Raw genomic sequence first — 6,422 nt, forward strand, 5'->3', positions numbered from 1 at the left:
TTCCTTATTTAGTTATTTAATTGTAATTGTATTAGTGTATAAATAAATAAAAAAATAAAAAACATATGCAAAAATACAACGAGAAAAAGATATGAATAAACTTTTATATTCAAAATCTTACGAATACCTTTATAATTTCAGTGAATATATTGTATTTAGAAATATAAATACAACTTATTGTATTATGTGAATCAATCATATTGCATAGAATATGTAATTATTAGTTGGTAATTTAATAATAGAAATTTCAGTTATTTAGGAACATAATAAAAGGTTGGTACTTGGGAGCTATGGTAACATATCATACCTTATGTAGGCCATTGTATAAATAATAATAATAATAATAATAATAATAATAATAATAATAATAATAATAATAATAATAATAATAATAATAATAATAATAATAATAATAATTAAAAAAAAAAAAAAATTTAATACAAACATGCAGCTAGAAATTGACATAAAATATAGTCATTTCTAGTAAATAATATATTTATAGCTACTGAACTTCAATAACCCTATAAATATAGTCATTTTTGTAAGTTGCTCATAATAAAATTGAAGAAAGTGAGCCCACCTAGCGAGTGTATACAAACATGTGTGTATATGTGGGTAATGACAAAAGCTAAACATTTAAGGGTTAAAAATATCGGAAATAAAAGGTACGGGGGATAATAGAAAGCCTGTAAAGTTTAGGTGTGTAGTCATTTGGCTATTTTCTTCATATATATATATATATATGCACACACACACACGTTAAGTTTTCTTATGATTACAAATGAAAGTTAGTCACTCATAAAATATGTTAGTTACACCTCTTAAATAGACTTTCTCCTCCCTCTCTCATAGTGCATTACTAAGTTATTATCACATTTTATTTTTATTTTTCACATAATATAATATAATAAATATTGATTTAAAATATAGAAATATACTAAATTGGGTACTTTTAATTAGAGTATTATATTAATTTAACATTCATGTGAGGGAGTGTTTTAATTTCATTGAACTTTGAGATTGTCGACGTCTGTAAATCAAACATGAGTTTTTAAGAAGGAAATCCCTGCATTTATAGTTAACAAAGTGTTGTACGAGCATATACATATTGTTTCTTAGCATAAAAGTCAGAACCTTTGAAAATGTGATAAATCATCGAAAAAGTCACAACTCTTTGAAAAATCCATAACCATTCAATGTGAAATGTGAGCATTCTTTTAATATAATATAATATAAACATAATATAAAATTACGGAAGATATACTATTATATTGAGTGTTTCAAGATGAAGAAGAAAAACAATGAAAATATTCTTAAAAGTGCAGTTTAAAAATTTGAGGAGACCCCTCTTTTTATAGCCGACAAACGGTAGTATATGAAGAAAATGATTATTGTGCCCTATAAAAAAAAGTCACACCTCTTTAGAAAAGTCACAACCATTCAAAAAAGTCACAACTCATTGGAAAAGTCACAACTATTTGAAAATGTCACAATATGTCGAAAAAGTCACAACTCTTTGGAAAAGTCACAACATATAAGAAAGGTCATAATTCATCAAAAAAAGTTAAAAAACTCTTTGGAAATACCACAGCCCTTCAATGTGAAAAAGGTATATGCCTTTAATATAATATAATATATCATACATTAATAAATAGAATACAATATACAATATAGAAGATATACTAAATTTGGTGTTTTATTTTTGGATTATTATAATAATTTAACATTTAAGTTAGTAGTTCATTCTTTTAAGGTGGTATAGAATAGATAAGACAGAATGACTTAGGAGACCCTTATATTTGACTCGATTTGTCAATATTAAGACCCAAAAATGGACATGATGACACTCGACTTATCCCACCAAGACAAGACAACCTAAAACTCAACCATAACAATAAATGCGAAATTTTTTTATAATCAGTTCAAAAGTACCCCAAAATCTGATTGTAACATTCACAAGCCTCTAAAGTATTATAATTGATTCAAAAGAAAAGCACAAGTCTCAAATGATCTTATTTCTAGAATAGAACAAGATCATAAATAAGGGGAAAGAAGGTCTGCTGAGATGACAAGCAGTTACCTTTTAAATCTCTAAGAAGCCTCGGAAAAAAAGAAAATCACAAGCACCACAAAAACACAGTCTCGTAATCTACAAAAAAATTGTATAAGCAAGGGGTGAGTACCAAACCACACAGTACTAAATCTCTAAACACAAACTAAGGGGATGAAATACATGTACTCCTTACACCCCAACCGAACCTCCACAGCTACAACTTGCAAAAAAGCATTACAAGCACATATCTCAACAACAACATTCTAACAGTCACATATTCTCAACAACAAGCTCAATATTCATCAATTACAATCTCCACCACCACAACCTGCTTAAAACCAGCTTAACCTAACTGTGCATAATTCACATAACACACAACTTAACAGCAACACTCTTAACATATACATATCCTCAATAACAAGATCAATATTCATCAATCAAAGTTCCACCGAAAAGTACTCACAAGATCAGCAAAACACAATATCTAGTTCACTAATGATAAATATGTGCAATGGAATGCAATGTCAAGTATAGTGATGCATGTATGACCTAGTGATAGACACCTGATGTTTCTCAATTTGAGACTCATTGGGGACATTTATGTCCATGCATCCATCATGAAGTGCGGTACGATCCTCGATAATAGTAACCATCGCGGCGCGCGATACGTCCCTCGAAATATAATATTCACCGCGGAGCGCGATACGTCCCTCAAATGGTAAATCCTCTTATCACATAACACTTATCATAATCATATCTCAGAACCAATGCAAATGACATGTTTATACAAATAATGAGGAGATGACCATTTTAATATCAATGCACAATTAACAACAATACTACCGTGATACAACATCAACAATTAAATAATAAATCTTTCAAACTATTATCAATTCTCAACACATCACACACAAACAATTATTACATTGCCTTTGTTTACCCCTTTTTCATCATTAGAATTAATCAATGTGGTGACAAGTCAACTCATCACCAAGTCTCATTACCCCCAAACACATTATAAGGAAATACATGAATTACATACACTTAACAAGAATTTAGAAATCAACTTGCCTCAAATAGTCAAACAATTACTCCAGGACTTGAGTCTTCCCCTTTCATTGTGCTCCAAATCAATACAATCTATTCAAACAAATTACCACAATAAGATTTTAAAATTAAGAACACCCACATTACTTTTTGTCTAGGCTGAACCCAAAAATTCTCTCAGACTTATAATCAAATTTCTAATCTTGATGCCAATAGCATGTCAACTCTTTCAATTTACTCCAAATCTCAGATCTAGTTAAGATTCGATTTCTCTAAATATCATCAACCTAATAATATTTATTTAATATAATGCCCTTAATAATTAATTACCTATCTCATTATAACAGAATTTGAATCATAATATGTTGATCATAAGAAAATTAATGATAAAAAGTTATAAATAAATAAATATAAAATAACGATCAAATTAGCAAACTTTGACAAAGTTTAATTTACCGATGTAAGTATAATTTTAAAATGCACAAGATGCACCTAATTTACACTCACAATCATTAATTACCATAAACTTTATCCAACCCTAATGACATCAAAACTAGGACTATAATTAATCGATGGTGTTTATTAATTCAATCCTGACAATACCACTATATCATTATATAATGACACAAACTTAAATTACTAACCACCCAAATACCATCTCTTATATCCAAAAAAATAATAATTAAGAAGGCCGTGTTGCAGTGGAGCAATTAATTTTGTTCCATTGAAGTGAAAAAATCAAATTTGACGCTTCTTTCCCACTAACATTTAATTTAATATTCTACAATCAATATATTGAACTTCTGTTTGGCTTACCTGGAGAAGTGTTTCGTCCTCAGCAGTTTGTCGCCGCAAGTAAGCTTTCTACTCCTTTTTATTTTATTTTCTAAGTAAATTAGGTACTAAAAGAGATAAGCCCTAATATCTTATTTTAATATGGGTCAAATAGTATAGGATACTAATTAAATTATCACTTTAGCCCATTAACTATTGATTATCCTCAAGATGCATCATTGAGTCATTACCTTATTCAATCCTTTCAAATTGGTCAACATTCTTAACCTAACCACATATCATTTTCATAAATTTATCACATGCTCGTATAATGAGATTTGATGTTTTATTCACATTTGAGAAACCAACTAGCTTGTTACTACAAACGAATGAGTTAAGCATATAAGGGAAATTTTAGTGATGAATCTTTGGTATAGTATTAATACATTTAGGTTGTGAACTGTATTCAAAAATTTTAAATGAGGTCAGATAATTTTATCTAAAGCTCCAAATGAGTAGATTGATATTGAAATGACAAATTTATGGGTAAAGAAAGTCTTACTGAGTATATTTGGGTGAAAGAAATTGGAGAATTTTAGTATGAAAGTGTATATACAATTGAGTTATTCCTTTAGATTTGATTGGTATAAGTGGGTTTAAAATGTCATACAGATGAAGTAGTTGATCTCGTGGTGATGAAAAGAGCTAACTGAGCATGATGGTCATAAGAGTTCGTGATGGGTTATGATTACGATGCAATTCTATGATAAAAATTGTTGGTTAAATGGATTTTTATGATAATGACGATTTGCGAGTATCTAATATTGTGATTTGTTGCTATTCGATAAGTAACGTAGTTGTGCGGAAAGTTATAGGAAGTGCCGAGACACCACTTGAATAGAATTTAAATAAATCAGAGTCACAAATGAAAATGAAAATTAGTGGTGTATTTTTAGTCATTGGAAAGGGACAATCGAGAACAAATATTTACTCTAATTATAAGGGTCAAAGATGTATCTTTAGAAAAAGTGGATAATTGGATTCAGAGACATGTGGTTTCATCTATCTTGCCTTGATTATCGTGATAGTTTTACTGGTTCATCATATTGGTTTTTTTTTTAAAAAAATAAAGTTATTGGATAAAATTTAAGAAATGAGTGTACCGACATTCAGCTCGAGTATGATGATAAGTTCTTTTTTTGTGGTTTTGAGTTTGGTGATGAGCACGGTTGAAATTTTGAAGAAAAATATGATAAGATCGATGGAGAGGGATCACTGATAAGCTAAGATACGTGAAATTATAAAAAGAATAATCAAGGTATGAGCTAATGTTGGTAGATAATGAGATTATGTTACATGGTTGGAATAAAAAATTCAAGTTTTTCATGGTGACTTTATGTTTGTGGTAGTATATTTTGTCAAGGTGTGAATTGGTAAGGTAATAAATGATTGATCACATTAAATATTGAGCATTTTAAAGGACTTATATATGTTTTGACTCATAAAGTGTGTTATTTTGATTTTTAAAGGACCTAAGAAAGGGTTCCATTTAAAGTTTTATTTTGAGGATAAGGTAAATATGGTTGACCAAAAAATAAGATTGGTGAGCGAGTCAACAAAAGGAATAAGAGCATGGTGTATTGAAGGCTTCAAAATATTTAGCATTTTGTGTCAGGGGAAGAATTTAAGAAAAGTGAAGGAATAATACCTCTCGTATAAGCCCTTGGTTTTAATTGAAGGATTTATTGATTTTTGCCTATGAGGTTAGATATGAATGTGAGATGTGAGCTAGTTCATCATCGACTTTTCTAAAGATTGAGTTTTAATTGAGTGACAAACAACTATGTGAGGAAGATTCTATATGGTTATGTCGAGTTAGATTGTTCAAATTATGATTGGTAACTTGTTGATGTTCAACAATGTGGACCTACAATTTTACATGATTAATGAGGATTTGAGGTGATTGAAACTAATTTGTTGATGAAAGGATACAGACTGTTATGATGTGTTACATGGGCATTTGATAGTGAGTAGAGGTTATAAGCTTATAGTATGTTGAATTATTGGAGTGACGAAGAATTTCTTAAGTGTTGGTATGAGGTATATGATGGTTTTGAATATTAGTTGAAATTTCGGTATTTGAAAAAAATTAATTGAAATTGACTTCGAGTGTGATTCAATTGTTGTATCTTGATGGTAAAGTACTTTTATATCAGAAATTAGTGTTATCATTCTTGGATGTAACCTGTATTTGTCATGAAATGCTTAAATGGAAATAGAGGGAGCTATATTTTGAAATTTTTAGAGGCTACAATGTATTTGCTGAGGACTTTAATACTAGTGACAGTTTGAGAGTAAGGTAAATGGTAGGTATAGTTATGATATTTGTTGGTATTAACAGGGTCAGATTCAATGGAGTACTGTGAGAAGTATGTGGGGTTGGATGAATAGAGTATTTGTAATATTGTAATGAAGATCATACTGGTTGATTGTGGTTGGCTAAAAATTGAGAGATGGATTCAGATGAATAGAATTTTACCTATATGGG

The 6,422-nt window shown here is 29.5% G+C and overlaps 2 long non-coding RNA genes across 2 annotated transcripts in view; both read right to left on the reverse strand.

Moving 5' to 3' along the window:
• Positions 1-2,149, reverse strand: part of LOC107003291 — a 3,596-nt gene extending 1,447 nt beyond the window's left edge. Inside the window, exon 1 of the long non-coding RNA XR_001454632.2 lies at positions 2,081-2,149. This is a non-coding gene — a long non-coding RNA (uncharacterized LOC107003291). The remainder of the gene's footprint in view (positions 1-2,080) is intronic.
• A 766-nt stretch (positions 2,150-2,915) lies between these two features.
• Positions 2,916-4,019, reverse strand: LOC114074931. The gene is made up of 2 exons (XR_003575306.1): positions 3,917-4,019; positions 2,916-3,193 (listed from the first exon to the last, which is right to left on the reverse strand). It is a non-coding gene; the product is annotated as an uncharacterized LOC114074931 (long non-coding RNA).
• Positions 4,020-6,422: the final 2,403 nt, after the last annotated feature.

This window comes from Solanum pennellii, chromosome 11, assembly GCF_001406875.1.
Source record: "Solanum pennellii chromosome 11, SPENNV200".
Classification (NCBI taxonomy): domain Eukaryota; kingdom Viridiplantae; phylum Streptophyta; class Magnoliopsida; order Solanales; family Solanaceae; genus Solanum; species Solanum pennellii.